Genomic DNA, 23,252 nt, shown 5'->3' with positions numbered 1-23,252 from the left:
ACCCCCCTCCCCCGCAGGTGTGGAGGCTTGACAGGTTAGGTGTCTTCAGAGGGTACTCAGCAGGGTCAGGCACGCTTTAGAAAAATAACTTCTACAGCTAGGCCTGGTGATGACCCTAGCTAGCACTTTGAAGATGAAAACAGGAGGAATTAGGGGTCCAAGCTGAGGCCCACCTGGGCCACATGACTTCCTATTTTTAAAGCAACATGAAACCAACAACACTTCCCCACCCCAATAACTTCAGAGGCTTTCTTATACAATATTTGTTGTATAATATACTGGCAGTCGATTATTTAATAGCAAACTAATTTAAGGGGCTCAGAGGATAAAGTCCTTGCCAAGCAACCATGAGGACCACAGTTTGGACCTCAGCACTCATTTCAAAGTAGGGAAGGTGTGTGGCCACCTGTAACTCTAGGACTTGGGAGGCAAAGGCAGGAACTCCTCAGAGAGAGCTACTTAGCTAGTACAGGCAGAATTGATGAGCTCTTGATTCAGAGAAACCTCGTGTCAGGGAATAAATTGCAGAGATGAAGGAAGACATTGAAGTCGAGACAACTTCAGGCTTTTATATGCACACGCGTGATCGTACATGTGAACACACATACACAATGCACAGACACACACAACAAAAAAGAAAACTTTTTTGAAATAAGGTGGAAAGTACATACTTTAAACATTTTATGACTAAATATATAAATATTTTAAATTTGCTAATCTTTTGAAATAACAGTCAAGGCATTTTCTGTACGATGTGTTTTAGAGTGATTTCCTTTAGATCATAAAAGTTCATTTTTACAGACAAAGCATTTTCTTTTCTCACTCATTCTTGATTGTAATAACTTGACTAAATTATATAATTATAAGAAATACGACTGATCTTAGCAGATTATAGAGCAAATGGCTGGCATGTAGTTCTGTTAGGAGAAAAATGAGATTGGACCCTCTGACTCCGATAGCCTCTGTGGAAGCTGAAATCCAGACACCATGGTTGACAGGAGTCTGGTGTTAGTTTAGACAAGGCTTTCCCGTTCTACAGAGGTGCAGGGTAACAAATGATGTGGCAGACATTGGGCTATTGATAAAGAAGTTTGAGTATAGTTTATTATTATTATTTTTTTTAGAAAGAAACCGTTTTATTGAGATGTAATCCACACACCACTATGAATCACCAACTTAAAGTATACAACTGTGGCTACTGTGACTTCACAGACTTGAACACCCACCTCACAGTTGATTGTTACATTTTCATCATTTCTCTCTCTCTTTTTTTTTCTGTTCCTAGACACCTGCTCATTGACTTTCTCTGTGTGGAGATTTGTCCATTCTGCGTATCCGCTTCTTTCTTTCATCTGTATATTTTACAGATCACCCATTGTGTGACACATATCAGTACATTATTTCTTTCTGTGGTAGTGTAATGCTCCAATAGGCTCACATGCCTCAGTTTTACTCATCCAGTCATTGAGAGGTGACATTTGGGTTATTTCTACCATCTGGCAATTGTATAAAATGGTACGATGAACATGCATTTTTGTGGGGGTATATATTTTCATTTTGTGTTTGAATTCCTGAGTGGTGTTTATCCTTTGAGGATCACATAAGTTTTCTGGAATTGCCTCTTGACTTTTTTGTTCCCACTAGTAGTATGGGAGGGTTTTAGCCTTGTTGCTTAGTGCCATTAGCCTTAGTCAGCTTGGAATGTGACCGTGGAATACCGTAGACTGCCGAGTCAAATTAGTTTCTCACAGTCATGGGGGTGGAGAAGTCTATGGTCAAGGCAGATCTGATGTCTGGTGAGAGCCCACTTCCTGGTTTGGTAGATAGAGGAAGCCAGCTCTCCTGTGCCTTTAGGAACGGGACCATTCCCCTTCCGGGGACTCCACCTTCATGACCTGACTTCCCCTGGAAGTCCCACCTCCTTCACTGATGTTAGTATATCAGAATGTGAGTTTGGGGACGGGACACAGACACTCATCTGTAACACCTTCCTCGTGAGATTTTAAAAGTGGATTTTCTGATCATCATTATAACAACAGCTGTTTGGAGAAAAGTGTAAGAGAAACATCATATATTTAAGACCACTGCCGAGGAATAGAAGTATTTTCCCTCGATATTTTGAATTTAGCTTGGCATTGTGACTGTTCCTCAGAAGAACCCTTGCTACTGGTAGCAATTCAGCATATACCAAGTGTTTACTGTATGTGTAGTTTATGTTGAATATACATGTACTGTATAACTATATTAGTGTCTACTGTAATACTAATGTGAATAAACCAATTTTTATGTTTTGCTTTTTTTTTTGCTGAGAAACATTTCTGCACATTATTTTTGAAAGTATTTTAAATTTACTAAAGAATGCCTCTTTCATTCTTTTTTAATTTTTTTAATTTTTTGAGACAGGGTTTTCTCCTTTTTTTAATCTTTGGTTTTTTGTTTGTTTGTTTTGTTTTAATACTGTATCAGAGTGGTTCAGGGACAGAGTAAAAACAGAGAAGTTTCTCTTTGGAGCAGTTGGTGATCAACACAGAGACCCACAATTTGCTGGGGCACCGAAAACACCAGAATGCACAGTGCTCAGCTCTAAAGGGAATGTGTATACTGAACCCTCCTCCCAGGGCCCCGGGATCACCGTGAAAGAGAAGCGGAGAGGGTAGGAGCCCGGGGCAGAGGGTGACTGCGGGGAGGTCTTCCAGACACAGCAGGGCCACTGCGCACATGAACTTGTAGCAGTGGTGACGGCACACACCAACCAGGTCTGTGTGAGCCAGAGCCAGACCAAATCCCAGCATGGACTGAATCCCACCTTAGCCATAGAGCGGTTGGCAGTTGTTAGCTCCTGGGGGAGGGAGGGGCAGTTTGTTTTCTCTGAGAGTGGAGTCCCTGAAGTGGACCACACTCCAGTGGAAGGCGCACACTGAAGGATATTTGGGCAGCACAAATTGGTCTTGACAAGTTAAACAAACAAACAAACAAACAACGGACACAAAGTTAGGCGGATGGGGAAGTGGGGGTGAATCTGAGAAGAGTGGGAAGGGAGATGAATATGAATCAGAGCACACTGTACAAAATTCTCAAAGCGCTAATAAAAATAACAATCCCCCAAGAGGAATTTGGGGTGAGTCCATCATGTTCAGCTACAAGCTCTAGGTTAAATGTAATGTATGGAATATCTTCCAAGTAAACCATAATTCATTTTTTTCTACTTCAGATGTTGACACTTCTTGCCCTTTTTTTTTTTTTTGAAATAACATATACCGCATTTGCATATAGAATTTTGTAGGCATTTTGAGTTCAAGTCAGCACGGTGAACATTTCACATGCTGACATGTTGGTTCTCAGTCTTAGCGGTGTGTCTTGGTACCTTCCTGGACCTTCCCTAACAGTGAGGAGATGGACAACAGTGGCGTTTCAAGGTGCCCAGAATAGAGTTTGGCAGGCTCACCCAGGGATGCATGGAGTGCTAGTACCCAGTGTTGGATTACTGGGTCCTCCCTAGGGACAGGGAGGGAAGTAGCCATTGGTTTTCCAGAAAAGTGACTCTGGGGTGAGTGACTTTCTGAAGCTGGAGGAATCAGCTTATTTGGGGAACTTGTTTTGAGTTTAATTCTGTCTGAAAGGCACATGTTTCAGCAGTCAGAAGATAAAACAGCCCTTACCTTCTTAATCCCTACGCCCTTTACTGTCCTGTACAGGTCATCATCTGACCCATTTCTCATGCAACTTTTAGGGCCTTGGAGAGACCACCAGCTCCATGTGAGACAAGGTCTCTTGCAGCCTGCGCTGGCGTCCGATGCATTGTGTAGAACGCCTGATCCTCCTGCCTCCACCTGTGATGTGCTAGCGTTATGGGCATGCGCTACCACACCCAGCTTAACGTGCTATTTTCCTAACGACAGAATATAACTCCGTGTTCTGTAGCCTGCTTCTTTAATGCAGCCAGGTGGTCTCCTCATGGCCGTTCACAGTGCATCTGGATTTTGCAGCTGTGTGAATGCCTAGGCAATTTAAAAAAAAAAAAAAAAAATACGCCCTTCTGGGTTGTTGTCTGTTTTACTTTTACCAATGATCCCACACTGATCTTGCTGTCCAGCTGTCACTCTGTGTGTGCAGTTGTATGGGTAGGATGGTATTTCCGAGGTCACTGGTTAATTGCAGACCTCACTGTGAGTGTCCAGACACCACCCCCAGCACCGTGGAGCACCTGTGCCCTAAGGGCCCCCCGTGGAGGAGGAAAGGTAGCTCCAGGATGGCTGTCCCAAGTTCCCAGATGCTGTGTCCTCAAGGCAAAGGAACACTACTATGACCCTGCTTCCTCAAGAAATAAGTAACTGTGACTGGCCATTTCCTTTGAGATTGTAACATACTTGAGAAAGATGGTAGCAGCGGGAAAGAAACATTTAATTTAGAGTCCTTGAATGTTAATTAGAGTTGTCTTGTATCTCCATATAGATGGCTGAAATACTTTTTTGTTTTTAAGACAGGTTCTTACTGTGCAGCCCTGGCTGGCCTGGAACTGGCTATGGGGCCTAAATTGGCCTGGCACTCACAGGCCTCTGCTTGCCTCTGCCTCCCTCCCGAGTGCTGGGATGTACACTGTGCTGGGCAGTAATGGCGCACGCCTTTAATCCCAGCACTTGGGAGGCAGAGCCAGGCGGATCTCTGTGAGTTCGGGGCCAGCCTGGTCTACAGAGGGAGTTCCAGGACAGGCACCAAAACTACACAGAGAAATCCTGTCTTGAAAAACCAAAAAACCAAAAAAAAAAAAAAAAAAAAAAAAAAAGAAAGAAAAGAAAGATGTACACCACTACCACCCAGCTCATGCGTCACCTCCACACGGCTTATTTATGTATTTATTTTTTATAAGCAAGTTCCTGACCAAGCTGTCAGTTGCAATACTTATGTTATTAGTAGCATGTCCCATGGCAGCTGCTAAAGCATTACAGACTTGGTTTTGAACCCGTATGGTTGGACTAACCCGCCCCGCGTTTCTGTCTTGCAGCCTTCGACATTCCGCGTTTTGCTTCACACATGGAGAGTCGCAGCTGCTTTTACCCAGCGTGCCCACGTCAGTGCCTGTAAAGTGCAAGCGCCAGGGTGAAAACGTTTCTAGATGGATCCTTTCCAAATCTGGTGTCTTTTCTACAAACTCTGTGCCTCAACATCCATTTCTAAGTGGTAAGGGTGTGTCCTTAAAAAACAAAAAAAAATTGAATTTTGTTTATTTTGCGTGTGTGTGTGTGTGTGTGTGTGTGATGCAAGCATGTGGAACTGGTAGGAGTTGGTTCTATCCTTCTATCACGTGGGTCCTGGGGATGGAACTCAGGTTGTCAGACCGGTGCCTGCCCTTTTAAAGGATGATGGGAATCATGAGATGATTGTTCTTTGGACTGCCTTTCCTAGGCTCTCTCTTTTTATATAAGTCAGAGTTATTTTGGGTACTCTCTTCTGAACTGCGTCTAAAAGTAGCAGTAGCATGGGTTTGAAACAGCCTTTCTGCACTGCCTTACTGCTATAACATAATACCTAATACTAGCGAGTAATACGTATAAACATACTTGCCTTGGTCACTTTTCAGTGCTATGGCAAAATACTTGAGCAAGTCAGCTTACAGAGAGGAAAGGTTTCTTTGGGCCCGTGGTCTCCGAGGCATCAGGCTGTGGTCAGATGGCTCCGTGGCTTGTCTGCCTGTGGCACAATCACATGGTAGAAAGACACGGCAAACGGAAGTGGCTGGGAAGCAGAGTGAGAGCGAACGTGTAATGGCTGTTTGCCCTTGCTGCTATTGTCCCACTGGGGTCCCCAACTTACTGGACATCACTGCTCACGTTCTGGGCAGGCCTTGTGTTATGATATATGCACTCAGGGGACCCCGGGGATGGCCAGGGTATCCCGCACGGTGTGTGTCTCACCCGCCGCCGCTGTCCACTACCTGCCGTTGCATCTGCCCAGCATGCCAGCATGTTTCCAAGCACACGCGGGATACCCTGGCCAGCCGGGGTCCCCTGCATGCCAAGTCAGTTGACTCTGGACACCACCCTCACCCCCACCCCCAGACCTAAAAAATGCTTTATTAATTTCCTAGGGGAGGGAGACTCTGTGTAATCACTCTGACGACCGTCAGACACATGAGTCTGGGGTGTGGCCTTGATAGGCGTTCGTGTCTCCAGGGACATCTCTAGAGAGGTGTGTGACGTCAGCTCTTTTTAGTGCATGGCCTCGCGTGTGCCTCTTCACATGCGAGGTGTACTCATAACATGTCTCTGGGCAGAAAGGGCAGAAGAGGAAGACTGAACAGAACACATGGCTGAAATGGGAGACCTTAAAAACGAACTGGTTTTGAAATGGGCCCCCTTTGAGGCAGTTGGCACGTGTTTACCAAAGGCTTGAGATTTATGAATGAAAATACCTAGTGCCTGTTAGCATAATAAAGAAGTCACCAGCTAGGAAGCCTGACATTCAGTGGGGGTCTTCAGCAGTAGAGTGAGAAGGGGTCCATGTGGTTCAACTCTAGTTCTTACATCAACTACTTAGGGTTTTTAAAGAGCACACACTAATTAGCCCTAGGCGTCAGTTTTCTCATACCTGCGATGAGTCAATGAAATGATTTGTGGATTTATTTCTTAGAAGATTTTATGTAATACCTTGTTACTTCAGTGAACAAAATGAAAGAATATTTATTTATTTTTTAAAATTGAGGATATACTTTCTTCCCTCTCCCGGCTGGTGAGACAGTTTTGGTCCATTAGTGAGTTATGAGACAGGAACAAGATACCTGCTATTAGAATATTTTTCACTCAGTGCTTCTCTTTGCAGGTTGGTGACTTTGATCCTTCTCTCCCTGCATTCTCTGTCTTCTCGTCTGCTGACCTCCGGGTGCTCCTTACTTGGCCCAGATGGTTTTTCTCTTCCCGTCTCTGCTGTTCTCTCTGCATTCATGGTGCTTCTGTTTCCTGGGCCTGCCTGGTCTCTGTTATTTCACCTTAGCTGTTCTCCAGGGTCAGTAGATCTTAGTCAGTGAGTCCAGTCCTAGAGCCCTTAAAACAAAATACAGGTATATTTCGAAGAAGGCTAGGAGCAGCTGAAAACAATTAATCACCTAACATTAGTGCCCTAGGATTGAGCCCCAAGTTCTGTGACCTCCCAAGTCCCTCCATATCTGTCTTCTACCTCATCTTTGCTTGGGACTTGGGACTGACTGTTCCCTTCCTGTGATATTGAAATCAGTGCCTTCACTTTAGTTCAAGAGTTGTCTTAGGGTTTCTATTGCTGTGAAGAGATACCACGACCATGGCAACTCTTAAAAGGGAAAACATTTAATTGGGGCTGGCTTACAGTTTTGGAGGTCAGTCCATTATCATCATGTCGGGAAGAAGCATGGTGGCGTGCAGGCAGGCATGGTGCTGGAGAAGGAGCTGAGGGTTCTACATCTGGATCCACAGGCAGCAGGAAGAGACAGTGTCACTAGTCTTGGCTTGAGTGTCTGAAACCTCAAAGCCCGCCTCTAACAAGGCCACACCTCCCAGTAGTGTCAGTTCCCATGAGCCAAGCATTCAGACACGTGAATCTATGGGGGCCATTCCTATCCAAACCACCACACCAAGTATTCATGCCTTCCCCAATCTCCCATAAAGCATTGCACCCCAATGGCAATCAGGTCAGGGATTGGCAGGTGTTTTTTTTTGCCCTGTAAGGTTGTTCTGTATTTGAAGACTGTCACCTTTCCTCTGCTTGTGGCTTATACAGCTGCTAAGGTAAAGGGAAAGCAACCAGTCAGTGTAAACAAATGAATGGCCACAGCTGTGTTCTAATAAAACTTTATTTACAAAAATTGGTTGTTGACCCCTTGTTTTGGGGGCTCTTGAACTATTCCAGAGGTTGCAAAACAGAGGCTTTTTTTTTTTTTTTTTTTTTTTTTTTTTGGTTTTTCGAGACAGGGTTTCTCTGTGTAGCTTTGCGCCTTTTCTGGAACTCACTTGGTAGCCCAGGCTGGCCTCGAACTCACAGAGATCCACCTGGCTCTGCCTCCCGAGTGCTGGGATTAAAGGCGTGCGCCACCACCGCCCGGCAAAACAGAGGCATTTTAACACTCCTTTTTAATGTATTAGATGGAGCATGCATCTGTTACCCAGTTGGGATAGCTTCTTCAGTAGCTTCTTGGCTACCTGGAGCAACATTTCCTCCCCAATTCTGGTGTAAACACTCTTTTTTTTTCTTCTTCTTCTTCTTCTTCTTCTTCTTCTTCTTCTTCTTCTTCTTCTTCTTCTTCTTCTTCTTCTTTCTCTCTCTCTCTCTCTCTCTCTCTCTCTCTCTCTCTCTTTTTGTACAGTGGAATTTTAAGAATACAATCCAGGATCTATGGATTGGTACTTTCAGTTCAGTTCCAGCATCCTAATTTATTTTTTCATTTTATATTAGTTTCTTTCAGCTGCAAACCTGGTTCTTTATGGCACCAGGAATAATATGACTACAACATTAAATAATTACTCATATACAAGACTCTCAGCAATAATATAGTCTCTTCTGGCTTTTTTTTTTTTAAATGTATCTATGACTCTGGACATGGTGACTCATTATCATTACATTTGGGAAGCTGAGGCAGGAAGGTTGCTGTGGATGAGACCAGCCCGGTCTATGTAGCAAGACCCTATCTCAACAAAGCAAACTAACCCGGGTATGGTGGTCCAGTACCCCTTTAGTCCCAGTACTCAGGAAGCAGAGGCAGTTAAGTCTTTTTTGAGTTGGAGGCCAGGCTGATCTCCAGGACAGTCAGAGCTACATAGTGAGACCCTGTCTCAAAACACACACACACACACACACACACACACACACACACACACACACACACACACACACACCCCAACCCAAACTAATCAACCAAGCAAATAAAATTGTATTGAAACAAAACAGCCACAAAAAAAATTGTATTGAAACAAACGAACAATGCAGGTGTCTATGATGGTCTCCCCCCCCATTGTGTGAAGTGTCTGTGAGATTCCTGGCTGTCGTGCGAAATGACAGTTCTTTTATCCATGTTTACCATTCCGTTGTGTGAAATGCCTCCGTTAGTTTATCCATTCTCTAGCTGATGGAATCAAGTTGCCCTGAATCCTTTTGCATACCTTTCATAGACATTATAAGCTTGATTTATTTATTTTTTCTCACATGTACTCCGGAGTGGAATTAGTAAATTATTTTTGGACACAGGCAGGGCACACGTCACTCAGAATGCTTAGCGAAAGTATTGTGTGCGTTAGTTATCCCTTGCTCGGGGACGGATTCTCCCCAACCATCTCGGCTTACCGCAGTGGCATCGTTATCCGACAGTTGGTGTCGGTCTGTTACTTTGGGGTGCAGCTCGTGGAGTGCTTGTAGCCAGAGCTGCTCACAAACGGCCGCGGTGATATTTTCTGGGGCCGCAGTCATTTCAACTGGTGGGCTCACAGAGGCTTCCGTGGTGCATTGGAGCTCACTCTTGCAACTTTGGGCGGGATTAATCCTTCCTGGCTGTTGGTCGGAATTTCTTTCTTTTTCTTTAGGGCCGGGAATTAAACCTAGGGCTCTCGTGCAGTTCCCCACCTCGACTGTATTTAAGTGTACAGTTTAAGGGCATGGAGCACGTTCGTGCTGTTGCTCACCCGTCACCTCTTCTTTCTGCAGAACCTTTTCATGTCCCACAGTTGAGTGGAGTGAACTGAATGGATTCCCAGTATCCATCCAGTGTACCTCTCCGCTCTCCCACACCCTGCCCCACGAAAACCACCTGGCACTACTTTCAGGGTCTGACTACCTCATAGGTGGACTCATAGCAGCATTTCTCCTCCTGTGGTTGGCTTAGTTTACTCAGCATAATGTTATCAAGGTCATTTATGTGTGGTATGCATCAGAACATCTTATTTTTTGCTTGCTCGCTCTCGCTCACTCTCTCTCTCTCTTTTGAGACTGGGTTTCTCTGCAGAGCCCTGGCTGTCCTGGAACTCGTTCTGTAGGCCAGGGCATAATTTTTTTTTAAATGCCAAATTGATACATTATGCTCTGATCCCACATTTTAAAAACCCGGCTGCAGGGACTGAGTTATTGCTCTTTGTTGCTGATGGGTTGCTTTGCTATGAACACTGGCATTCTTCTGCATTCTGTTTTCGAGGTAGCCTCCAAACCCACTCCATGCTAAAGGAGAGGAATTGTGTACGGGTGTGAATGCCAGGAGGTGGGGGCCATTGGCACGCCTCTCAGACATACCATAATAATCCTCCTCTGTGTAGCTAAGCCAACAACTGGCTGGTCTTAGTTAGCAACATAATAACTTATAAGCTGTAATGTTATTTTACAGTCATCTATAATAGTTTCATGGGTCCAAAGACAACATTCACAAAACAAGGTATATTGAAAGGAGTTACTTCCTATTTTTTTTTTCATCTTATAAGAAACCATTCGAAAATTTCAGTTGATTTGTTTAAGTCTAAGCAGTTGGGGCTGGAGAGATGACTGAGCAGTTAAGAGTACTTGCTGCTCTTCCGGGGGATTACAGTTCAGCTCCCAGTACCTGTGATAGCCTGCAACCTGTAACTCCAGCTCCAGGGACTCCAAGGCCCTCTTCTGGCCCCTGTCACAAAATAAATAAAATAAAATAAATGTAAACAGGCTATTCCCCCCGCCCCTGCCCCAACAGGGTTTCTCTGTGTAGTTTTGGTGCCTGTCCTGGATCTCTGTAGACCAGGCTGGCCTCAAACTCACAGAGTTCTGGCTCTGCCTCCCGAGTGCTGGGATCAAAGGAGTGCGCCACCACCACCTGGTCTTATCTCTCTCTTTAATATGTATTGTAGTGTACTATATACCTTCCTTTCTTCATTTGATATATTCTGAAAATCGTTCCTTACCAGTTTATTATTTATCCTTTCTACAGCCATAGAACACCTCCTTGAATGTATCAGAATTGGGGTTGTTCCTAATCTTTTGCTAATATAAAGTGTACTGTGGTGAATATACACATGCTGCTTTTGATTTTACTTGTTCACATGTCAGGCGGGTGCTTAGAAGTGGGTTGGTACGGTCAGCGGCTAAGTGAATTTGCAGTTTTATTCGCTATTTCCAGATGTAGCCTGAGAGTCAGACTTAGTGTTCTCATCAGCTGGTGCCTGTCTGTGTATAACCAACTATGTCATAAAATATGTTTTCAAACTTTTGGGGGTTTTACTAAGTCACTTTCCACCCTCCTTTTGAACGATTGGTTTTTTTGTGCAGTAAAGATACATTTGCGTTTCTGCCTCTTAATTGTCCATTCCCTTAGCCCTCCTTTCCTTGGGTTTCTAGTGGTGGTTTTTGTTGTTGTTATTGTTTTTTTTTTTTTTTTTTGTGTGTGTGTGTGTGTGTGTGTGTGTGTGTGTGTTTGTCTTATAAGCCCTTTATTATTAGGAATACCAACCGTTAGTTCCCTTCCCGACAGCAGAGCTGTCCTCTAATCTGCTTCCTGCCTGCTTCATTTTTTCCCTTACCCCTTCTTCATTGGTGGTACACTTATTTTTCTGATCATTTGATGTTTGATGGTTCCCCTTACATAGCCCAGACTTCAGCTATTTCTTCAAACATCCCCCAGATGGACTTTGACTTTATCCTCAGAGCTGGCATTCCAGCATCCCCTTTATCAGTTAATGGCGTGGCTGTCTTCCTAGTTGAGAAAGCGAAGGCTCTTTGTGGCTTTATTTAAAATGAATGCGTTAAGTAATGGTGGAATACCTGCCAGAGCTGGAAGTCCTGCACCTTGGCAGTAGGTAGGAAGTCATAAACCCTGCCCTTGGGTAGTGGTCTCCTGGGGGCGTCCATGTTAAGCACAGATCAAAAATTGCAGTTAATGTGTCAAGAGAGAATTCAAGGATGGGGCCATTAGTGGATCGGAGAGGTTATGGGTTGCAGTTTGATGGACATTTAAGCTGAGATTGGAGAGATGCTAGGCCCAACCTGATGAAAACAGTCCTGGTGTCAAATGCAGATGCAGGAAACAGGGAAGGATGCTGAGTCAGAAGTGAATCTTCTAGCAGATGTCCAGCACCTGGCTAGCTTGAAGGCGTCATCTCATCTGCTTTGTTTAAAGAAAAATTCCTCCCCTGAGAAACTGAGGCCCAAAGCTGGGTCAGGGAGAAGGCCATTTGAAGACAGCCTGGGCTGCCTGCTGAGGGCCTGTGATAGAGAGTGCGTCTTTGTTATCAGCTTGGCTGGGTTTAAAACCAAGGATGGCACACATCTTGGGTGTCTGAGTGTGTTTCCACACAGGATTAATGAAGGAAGGGAGACCTACCAGGGCCATCATCTCATGTGATGATGACCAAGACTTTTCCTGAGTACCAGCATCTCTCCATTCCCTGAGCACCAGCATCTCTCCATTTCCTGAGTACCAGCATCTCTCCATTCCCTGAGTACCAGCATCCCCCTCTCCATTCCCTGAGCACCAGCATCTCTCCATTCCCTGAGCACCAGTATCTCTCCATTCCCTGAGTACCAGCATCTCTCCATTCCCTGAGTACCAGCGTCTCTCCATTCCCTGAGTACCAGCATCCCCCTCTCCATTCCCTGAGTACCAGCATCCCCCTCTCCATTCCCTGAGTACCAGCATCCCCCTCTCCATTCCCTGAGCACCAGCATCCTCTTCTCCCCTTTTCCTGAGCACCAGCATCCTCTTCTCCCCTTTTCCTGAGCACCAGCATCCTCTTCTCCCCTTTTCCCAAGCACCAGCATCCTCTTCACCCAATTTCCTTGAGTATAGCATCCCCCTCCCCATTCCCTGAGTACAGCATCCCCCCTCCCCATTTCTTGAGTACAGCATCCCCTCTCCCCATTTCTTGAGTACAGCATCCCCCCTCCCCATTTCTTGAGTACAGCATCCCCCCTCCCCATTTCTTGAGTACAGCATCCCCCCTCCCCATTTCTTGAGTACAACATCCCTCCCTCCCCATTCCCTGAGTACAGCATCCCCCCTCCCCATTCCCTGAGTACAGCGCCCCCCGCCTCCCCATTTCCCTAGCTATAGAAATGTGAGGAAGCCATGCCTGTCCACTTCCTGAGAATGGACTGCATGCCTTTCTTCTCCCACGCCGTCTGTCATAGCACTGAGGAGAAAAGTAACCAAGACAACGTGTGGTACACCTGGGGAAAAATACCCCGACAGGCAGCTTCAGGAGGGAAGGAAAGGTTCCTGTTGGTTCACAGTTAAAGGTCCAGTCCACCACAGTGGGGAAGTCGAGGCAGCAGAAGCTTAAAGCAGTTGGTCATGTTGTGCCTCTCTCTCTCTCTCTCTCTCTCTCTCTCTCTCTCTCTCTCTCTCTCTCTCTCTCTCTCAACACAGTTTAAGATCCTATACCAGGGCATGGTGCCACCCACAAGAGCGGGTCTTCCCTCTCTAATGACCATTATCAAGATGATTCCCCACGGGCCTCTCACCTGCCACGTGATTCTGGATCTCATCAAGTCCACTGTTGAGATTATAGCACACATTAATTTTTTGTCTGAAGAAAACAAGTTAAAATAAAATAGAGAGGAGAAAAAAAATCACAAGATCCCTGCAGCCACTTCGGATCATCATGTTCCCGCGATGACTTGCGTGGAGATGTAGGCCAGTAGCTGGATGCAGACAGTGGCCGCATTTGTGGGGTGATGGCGCCTGCTTGTTCATTGTGACGTTCTCTTAGTTCTGCTCCAGGATCAGACTCATTCCTTGTATCTTTATCTATCAGTGGTCTTTAGAAGGAACTCTACAGCTTAGTCAGATTTAAAAAAATAAAAGTTGCCGGGCGGTGGTGGCGCACGCCTTTAATCCCAGCACTCGGGAGGCAGAGCCAGGCGGATCTCTGTGAGTTCGAGGCCAGCCTGGGCTACCAAGTTAGCTCCAGGAAAGGCGCAAAGCTACGCAGAGAAACCCTGTCTCGAAAAACCAAAAAAAAAATAAAAAAAAAAAAAAAAAAAAAAATAAAAGTTCCACCCTGTTTTAGCCCTCTACCGCCCAATCGGCTTCCAGAGATAACTTAGAAATGACAGGTGGTTTAATGGCTGCGGCTGTAGCCCAGTGGTAGAGCTTGCCTGGCATGCTTGTGTCCTGGGTTTGGTCCCCAGCACCACACGAACAGGGTGTAGAGGTGTGTATCTGTCATTAATCCCAGCACTTGAGGGATCAGACGTTCAAGGCCAGGGTGCCCTGCATGAGACTCTGTTGTTATTTTTTAAAAAACATCACAATAAAAACACGATCTGTTCATCCAGTGCTCCCTTTCTCAACAACTGGTAGCCCCTTCTTTCACTGGGGAAGAATGATGTCTTGCCAAGACTGAGGTATCACGTGTTTTAGGTTCCTGAGGCTCCCTTCTTGTGGGCAACCGAGCACCAATCACGTTTCCCCTCCTCTGCCTAATTTCCCACGATGCCAGGTCTGCCTGCAGATTCCTACCCCCTTTTTTCTCCTTTCCTAAAGACTCACACCTAACCATTCCCCTAATCCGTTTAAGATGCCATCAGTGAGATTGGTTTATTTTTGACCTACATATCCTATTTTTCCTTTGTTGCTGATGTCAACTCTAAGACACTTTGTTATATTAGGAATAGTCATGGGTTTATTTGTAGTGAAAAGAACTGCGTATTTTTCATTTCTGAGCTCATAGGACTGAAAAGAATGTTGTTGGGTTGTGTGAGATTAGGAGATTGAGTCAAGGGGATCTCTTTAAGAAGAGGCAAGTCTCAGGTACAGTGCCTCAGGCGCCTTGAATAGAACCTTCAGGAAGTGACCTTATTGCACAGAAAAGCCTGACTTGCCTTTTGAGCCATCTTTACACGTCAGCACACATCAAATAACTCTCCACACTGATTTGGCAACAATGTGTTCGTATGGCAGTAGCAGCGTTCTGAGTCAGTATTCAGAGAACGACCAATGAAGTTGTGAATATGGAGTGTATTTAATGTATCTGTCCCCCCCCCCCCCATCATGTGGAGGATTGTCTGGCTGTCTGATTTCTAGATTAAAAGTGATCATTTGCATATCGACAGGGTTAGTGTATTAGTGCTCACACTGGAGTTTGTTTGTACAACCGGGCTAGTCAGCATGTTTCATTCATGAAGAGAAGGTTCGGTTGCTCATTAGTGACAGCTTGCAAAATGACTTTATTGTTAAAAACAGTCCTTCCAGGCTTCTGCTCTTCACCTCTTATTCCTCTCCGAGTCTCCTTTCCTCTCTTTCTTTCTCCCTTTCAATGAGGTTGTCTCTTTAATTGAGCTGTCTTTGTATTCTGTACCTGCACCACTTACTCACAGCTTTGTCAGATGAGACCATTGCTCTGAAGTCATAATGGAATTTTCTGTTATTGTTGAGGGGTGATGGGTGCTGATTTATTTTATAGAAGAATTTTCAGATATTAATCTTTTCATTTCTTTGGTCCAACTATTGAATTAAAGAACTGCTTTTTTGTCTTTTGGTATTTCTGGATATAATGAAAGGGTTGTGTGGTTGTAAAAATTTTGGTTCATTGCCATATGGGGCTTATTTTTGGGATCTGAAATGTAGGAAAGCATAAACTTTTATTTTTTATTTTTTATTTTTGAGACAAGGTTTCTCTGTGCAACAGTCCTGGCTGTCCCAGAACTCACTCTGTAGACCAGGCTGGCCTCAAACTCACAGAGATCCGCCTGCCTCTACCTCTGCCTCTGGAGTACTGGGATTAAAGGCAGGTGCCACCATGTCTGGCAAGTATAGTCCTTTTAAACTCATTTAAAAAGCAAATTACCTAAAAGACATATTGCAATTTTTTAATATTTCAACAGTGTTAACAATAGTGCCTTGCTTATATTAAGGTCAAATATTGCCATGGAAGTTTTAAATGAATTTGCTTAAGATGAAATTAGAATTTTGAGACTTAGTTTCTGGGAATAGAATTTTAGAGTTTTCAAAAATGATTTTGAAACCTTAGGTGTTCATAGCTAAGAAACAAAATACCATGTGCTACTGATTGCCAGTAAGAATATCATTAGTTGGGAGTGATAAAAAGAAGTTTTTATCTGTAAAATGGAGAGTCTTCAAAACCAGCTAACTTTGTGTAGTTCCTGGTTGGGTGGGTTTATGAATGGCTTAAAAGGTGAAGTTGTCACAGAGAGAGATTGCACGCCCCACGGGCTTCTGTACCTGGCGGCCAGGCTGAAGAAGCTTGCCAAGGTGGGAGACACGACTCTGCCTCACTGGACCCTCTCCAAGTCTCCCTCCCTCCCTCCCCCACTTTTAGATCCATATGAGAGTTAGTTTTTAGTATAACCACAATATGAATTCTGAAGCCTGCTATGTTAAAAGATAGCTTTCGTCTTTTGCTTTTCCAACTACCACATGTGCACCCTTTTGAAACATTCTCCCATGAATAGGTTGAGGAGGGTAGTCTGAGAAGTGGGTGAGTCACACCCATCAGGGCACACCTCCTGTTACAGACCCCATCCTATCCCATATTGGCATGCTGTCTGTGTAGGGCATGGCTTGATGGACAGCTGGGTTGTTTCCATGCCTTCTCCTGTTCCTGGTGCTCAGTTTCTTCTAGAAGGCTGTAACAGCATTGCGTTTCACCGCTTGCATGCTCTAATATAGCCGTTCTCTCCCCGTGGGTCCTGATGCCTGAGATGGGGGGGGAGGGTGGCGGCGGCGTGGCGGCCATTGAACAGCCCTTTCACAGGAGTTGTGGGAGACCATTGGAAAACACAGATATTTACATTATGATTCGTAACAGTAGCAAAATTAGCTATGAAGTGGCAGCAAACATAATTTTATGGTTGAGTCACCACCATAAGAGGAACTGTATTAAAGGGTCACGGCATCAGGAAGGGTGAGCACCTCTGCTCTAATTCATCTTCCAGTCGATGTTTACTTTTGCCTTAATGTGATTTCAGGGAATGTTAAAATCCTTAGTGAGAAGAGCAACATAAGCTAGCTAGCGAAGCTGGTCCAGAGACCACACTTATTCAGGTGCCTTTGAATTCTATGACAGTGAACCCAGGACCAGCTATTCTCTCCGAACAGAGCTGGAGTAAAGCAGAGGGCCACACGGACGCTCAGGAGAGAATGATGATGGAGTGGAGAGATCTTCATATAGACCGCGGGATGACAGTCGGTCCTCCACATCCTTGTCAGGTCCACCCTCAAAGCTCGGCCCATCTGTGGACAGTTACAGTGTTGAAAAGCATTAGTATTTTCCTTCAGGACGTTTGTGCTTTAGACTGGAGATTATTTTTAAGAATCATGGCTGAAATGAGGCTGTCACTTCCCTTCGTGAAGTTGTTCACTGGACTTGCATAATTAGACCTCACCAAAAAGGATTAGATTTAGTCTATGAAATATATTCTCTGAGTTGTTGGTCATAATATGGTTTCTCTTAGTTTGATATGAATTGATTCATTTCATGAAATATTTAGTCGAAATTCTGTGTTCATTATGTTTATTTATCCTGTTTTGAGAGTTCTGAAGTTTTTAGATCACACGAGAATGTATTGGAATCATGGTTGCATGTGCATGCTTAGTCTCAAAAAACTCCATGTAGCAGCTTATTCTGTTCAAAGGACCAGATGTTCGGGATTTTAGAGTTCATTGACCAGTGTTCTCAGTTCCCCTGTCTGTGGTGGTTAGTTGGATTAAAATGCAGGCATGCATGCGAAGCACCCACTTTAGCTGGTCCCAGCAAGTGGGCTGTCAGTGATGGGTGCTGGTTTTGTTGTTATTGTTGGGTCCTTAATTAGTTTGCATTTCTAGGGTGTCATTTCTTAGGGTGCAGCGAACCAACTCTGAAATCTCCCCTCCTATCTATGTAATTTTCTTAGACCAAAGTTAGCCACCATGAAGAGTCTAGCCTGTTTGTGGGTGGAGTCGGCGGGGGCCCCGCTGACTTCTGTTTGGGGGTTGTCTCGGTTACTGGTTATGCTCTGTAAGAGCCGGATTAAGCTCTGTGGTGTGTTTGTTCTATATGGTTATCTATAGTGACCAAGCCAGTTTGGAATGTTTTGTTACTCACTTTGAAATGTGTTATTTTTCTGTGTAGAGGACGTGGATCTGAATAAATGACTTATTATCTTTTGCAAATTTCTAGGGAGGGACCATCAACTGGGACCATCGGTACCCAGCACAATACATCCTTTCATAAATGTGGGGAGGAGGCAGTAGCAGATAGCCACTTGCGAGGGCAGAGCCAAGAGCTGTTATGTAACTCGGGGTACACGATAGCATCTGGCTGTAGGGCCAGGCACACTGGGAATTGGGCCGGGGAGACTTCCAGTGAGGCAGTGCTATTTATTGAGTATGGGACTTAAAAGGCTTTGTAGGAATCCGCCGCTTAGAGTGGGAGATGGATCTGGGAGAAGCTAGGGGGCAGATTTGGAGGTGAATATGATCGAAATACGCTATATGCGTATGTGAAATTTTCAAGGAATTAATAAAAATATGTTAAGAGGAGGAAAAGAAAAGAATGGATCTCTTTCTTAGCTCTCCACATAGAAGCAAGAAGAGTTGGAGTTGTAACTTGTTTTCCAGTTAGTCTTGGAGCAGGGAAGGCTGTCCCTCCTCTGTTCCAACCTTTCTCTTTTGTAAGGACTATAGCTCAGATGTATCCCTAACTTCAGAGCACCTGAAACACATGCATGTCTTTCTTCTATTTTGTCTGTAGACCCCTTAAAGGTGGCCTGTGTGGCTAACTGCCATTTGTTGTAGATTGTAGGAGCTCCGTTGGATGGCTGGTGACTATGAGGCACACTGCTTCTGGCTGGTGTAAATGCCATGGCAGTAGCCAGTTCAGAGATGCCCTTAACAACAACAACAACAAGGACAGGTTCTCAGGGGGCCTGGTTGACCTTGATGTGGCCACGGATGACTTTGAATTCCTGAGCCTCCTGTCTCCATCTCTCAACTGCTGGGTTATATGTGGATACCAACCTGCCTAGTTTATTTGGTCCTAGGGATCAGAACAAGCCAGGGCCTTGGTGAATGCTGGAAAGCAGGCTGCCAGCTGAGCTATGTTCCCAGTCCTGCCCCAAAGGTACCTTTTCTCTCTAACAGTCTTTGATATCCCCCACCCCATCCACATGATTCCTTTCTTTTCTTCTCTTCTCTTCTCTTCTCTTCTCTTCTCTTCTCTTCTCTTCTCTTCTCTTCTCTTCTCTTCTCTTCTCTTCTCTTCTCTTCTCTTCTCTTCTCTTTCTTTTCTTTTCTTTTCTTTTCTTTCTTTTTTCTTTCTTTCTCTCTCTCTCTCTCTCTCTCTCTCTCTCTCTCTCTTTCTTTCTTTCTTTCTCTCTCTCTCTCTCTCCTTTCTTTCTTTCTCTCCTTCTCTCCTTCCTTCCTTCCTTCCTTCCTTCCTTCCTTCCTTCCTTCCTTCCTTCCTTCCTTCCTTCCTTCCTTCCTTCCTTCCTTCCTTCCTTCTTTCTTTCATCTTTGTTGTTTTGATGCAGGACCTCTCTCCCCCTCCCTCCCTCCCTGCCTTAGCCTTGGCTGTCCTGGAACTCACAGAGATCCACCTGCCTCTGCCTCCTCCTGGGATGAAAGCATCACCGGCAAGTTTCCATTTCTTGACGGGCCTTTCTGTGAGGCTTTTTAAAGGGTGCTTCACATTGTAACAACAATTCACATTTCGAGAGGGAGACTCAATTGGAGCTGGGTTTTGAAATTGTCCCTCATAGAAAACAAGTGTTTGGAAGTTGCAGAAAGATCTTCATTTGAAAACCAGAAATCACATATTTTTGGGTAAAATTCTAGATATTTTTTCAAAGTAATTTAATTTAAAATGTCAAGGTCATAGAAAGGTTATAGAAAGGTCAATTTGTATCGTAACTTTCAGGAGATCATGACCTAGGAGAAATGTTATGTTATGTTCATATTTTTATAGTATCATAAAACTATAAGGAATTATCTTATTGTTCTTTATCAGACACTTGATTGTGGGTTGAAATCAAAAGCCTTTAAGTAGAGTGTGTCTCTATGTAAATTAAACCCTAATGAAGTATTGAAAGTTAATGTGTACAGGACCGACTCTGGTGCCCTTGAGAAGTTCTGTTTGTTTCTGAACCAGCTATTGTTTTTACGACGGGGTACAGGAGACACTGGACAGCTAAGAGCTGCTTGACTGCGGACTGCCATAGGTCTCAGCGGGATGGTAAAATGTGCTGTTTTCCTTTTGTATTGAGCCTATATTTTTGTTTGTTTGTTTTTTTTAAATCATGAACAATGAATTTTCATTAAACAAACAAGAAAAAAAATAGTACCATCAAAACTAAAATCCAGTAGTTTGAGTGAGATTTAGAATAATGTTAAATGAATTGTTTATATGTCGTTTATGGACACATTTGTTTATGAATTTTTTTTGGATGTGCATTACATCCACTTTGATTTATATGAATACACATATAAAATACACATTTTTAACACTTTAGAGCTTGTTTATGAGTTTTGAAATAATGCATATACATGATTGATCTCTCCCTGGTATGTGGGCACCTTGTCTTTCAACAGTGAGACCTTGGCAGTTATGTATAGTTTGCATATTGTCAGTTGAACTCAACACATGTTTCTTTCCTGCCTGACTATTTATAGGAGAGCATCTTTGCTAGTGTCTGTGGGACGTGAACTGGTGTGTGCACCCTTTAGTGGAGCTCAGTCCCCAACCACTCCCCAGAACCACAGGGTTTCATAGCGGGAAGAAACTTTAGAGGTCATTCTCTCTGGACAGTGTTTAAACACCCGGCTCCTTGAATCCCACCCACTGTAACCTGTCCTTGGCTCAGTAAATGGGAGGAGACTTAGCCCCTGCTTCTTGCCAGTTTAAGGAAATTGTTTTCGTGGAGAACGATGGAAGTATCATTTTTCCCCTAAACAATTCAGAGATGATTATAGTATCCTGCAGGGTTCTCCAGGTACCTCCTCCTGTACACATGTATACTAGGTTGGTAAAGAAAACATACTGGGAATAAACTTTCGATATATTAAAATGGAGAAACTTCCCTGGTTCCTGTCCTCCCCTCCCCCAGAGTGCAGCTTCTGTTCCCTTTGTCCTTAGAAAGGGTACCTAGTTCCTCACCACCATCACTTGACTCCAAGGTCAGATGCTTTCTATATGCAAGTCAGGTGATATTTCCCCACAGCATGTCCTGGTGAAGGATCTGTGCTGACTCCTCCTGCCCTCTTTTTTAAATGCTGGCCTAGCTCATGTGCCTCTGGATACAAACGAAACTCTGTTGTTGCAAACCGTGACTCTGCAAGCGTTGTTTATGATGTGCCCAACTTGATACCAAGATGTGATTTAGGCACCAAGAGAATTCAGATTATTTAATACTGCTACATAATAAAGTGACTTACCAAATGTTCACGTGGGCACATACAGAGGCATGATTGTGCTCCCGCAATGCACGATATAAATACCGAGGCTGTCTTAGAGAGCCAGCGTGGCATGCCGAAGGCATGGTTTGGAAAAAGGCCTTGGAGTATGTTCTTATCTGTGGGAGCTACTGACAAGTGCAGTCGAGATTCTAAGAACTGTAGTTGTTTACTTCAGTTGTGACTTTGCCTTAAATAAGTTTTGGTCTCATTCTTTTTTTTTTTTTTATAATCATCGAATTATCTGCCTTCGAAGATCTTGGTAGAAGTGTTTTTATAGACATTATTCACATCTACTTTTAAAGATTAAAAAACCAAAACAAAGCAATGTAGCTAAAAACGGCAGACGGCGAGAGGAAATGGAGGATGGACGTTGGTGTGCCCACGCCCTTGCTCAAGCTCTTACCACGGTCTTGTGGTCTCTGCACCATGCTTTTCTGTAGGCCCTGATTATTCTGATGTATGGCCTCAGCCATAACACTCCATCCGTAAATATTTCGGTGTGACAGAGCAACGAAACAAAAGAAAACAAAAATGTCGTCGTCGTGGATTCCTAACAGACAAGGACTCCCGATAAGTAGAATCTTAACCTTTTAGGAGAATTTATAGAAACATGGGAACACTAACATTTAAGTGGGGAGGGGGCTACCGTAGTGATCTGAAGGAAAAGAGAAATATTAATCTTCATTGCATTGTCTCGTGGTGTGTGTGTGTGTGTGTGTGTGTGTGTGTGTGTGTGTGTGTGTGTGTGTGCGTGCGCGCGCGTGTGGATATTCAGAGGACAACTTGTGGGAGTTCGGTCTCTCCTTCTACCATGTAGGCCAGGGACTTGAACTCACGTCGTCAGGCTTAGCAGCAAGAGCCATTCCAGCAGAGCAGTCTGGCCGGGGAAGAATGAGATCTTTGAAATGGAATAAACAGAACCGAGAAATTCTCAACAAGCACTTGTACCAAAAAATAAGACTCATGTATAAAACACCAGCTGAGGCCTTTATAGCACACAGTGAAAAAAAAAGGGGGCGAAATCGGTACTTTTCAGCTGCCAGTGTGCGCCAGCATCACAGACAGGTTAGTCCGGGACGAGAGCCAAGGACATCTCATTCCATTGGAGATAGCAGTTCTGTTTCAAGACTCATTTTTGAGGAGGAAAATTAAAACTGTGCACACAAACTGCCAATCAAGAAACAGCAATATTGCATGCAGCCATGAAGAATGGAGCTTACAGCTTAACAGTAGAGAAAGGTGCAGATAATATTGTTCAGTGCCCACTAGAAATTGAAGCAGGGTATTCTGTCGAAAATGTTTAATGAGTAAGAAACTTAAGCAGAGTTAACCTGGATAGTACTGTGAAACGATTACATATTACTATTAAACTACAGGTGTTTAAAAATTATATCTTGGGGCTGGAGAAATGGCTCGGCATTTCAGAGCACTGGTTTTCAGAGGACTTGGGTTTGATTTCCAGCAAACCACATGGCGGCTCACAACCTTCTGTAACTCCAGTTCAAGGGTCATGACTCCCTCTTCTGACCTCTGTGGGCACCAGCCATGTGCGGTATACACACACACACACACACACGCACGCACGCACGCACGCACGCACGCACGCACGCACGCACGCACGCACGCACGCAGGCAAAAGACTCATGCACATAAGATAAAAACCTCTAAAAATATTTCCTGATTTGTCTTTTTAAGTGTTTTGCCTTCATATATGGCCCACAGGGGCCAGAAGAGGGCATCAGATCAGCTGAGCTGGAGTCACAGATGGTCGTGAGCTGTCATGTGAGGGGAACCAGACTCTAGTCCCCCGCAAGAACAACCACTTCTTTTTAACCACTCAGCCATCCCCCTAGCCTCTTAGGTGTTAGAGTCTTGACAGATTTTCATTTAT

General features: G+C 44.4%; 1 protein-coding gene across 6 annotated transcripts in view; it reads left to right on the top strand.

Moving 5' to 3' along the window:
- Nucleotides 1-23,252, top strand: part of Fryl (FRY like transcription coactivator) — a 248,956-nt gene that overhangs the window by 39,402 nt on the left and 186,302 nt on the right. For 5 of the 6 annotated variants that reach the window (XM_076546439.1, XM_076546438.1, XM_076546437.1 and 2 more), the window contains exon 2: nt 5,003-5,178. The exons of the other annotated variant lie outside the window; for it this stretch is intronic. The gene's annotated coding sequence lies outside the window, so the exon portion shown is untranslated. The remainder of the gene's footprint in view (nt 1-5,002; nt 5,179-23,252) is intronic. 6 annotated transcript variants of the gene reach the window in all.

Source organism: Peromyscus maniculatus, chromosome 10, assembly GCF_049852395.1.
Source record: "Peromyscus maniculatus bairdii isolate BWxNUB_F1_BW_parent chromosome 10, HU_Pman_BW_mat_3.1, whole genome shotgun sequence".
Lineage (NCBI taxonomy): Eukaryota > Metazoa > Chordata > Mammalia > Rodentia > Cricetidae > Peromyscus > Peromyscus maniculatus.
The sequence above is the reverse complement of the archived record's forward strand: the minus strand, read 5'-3'. Positions and strand labels throughout refer to the sequence as shown.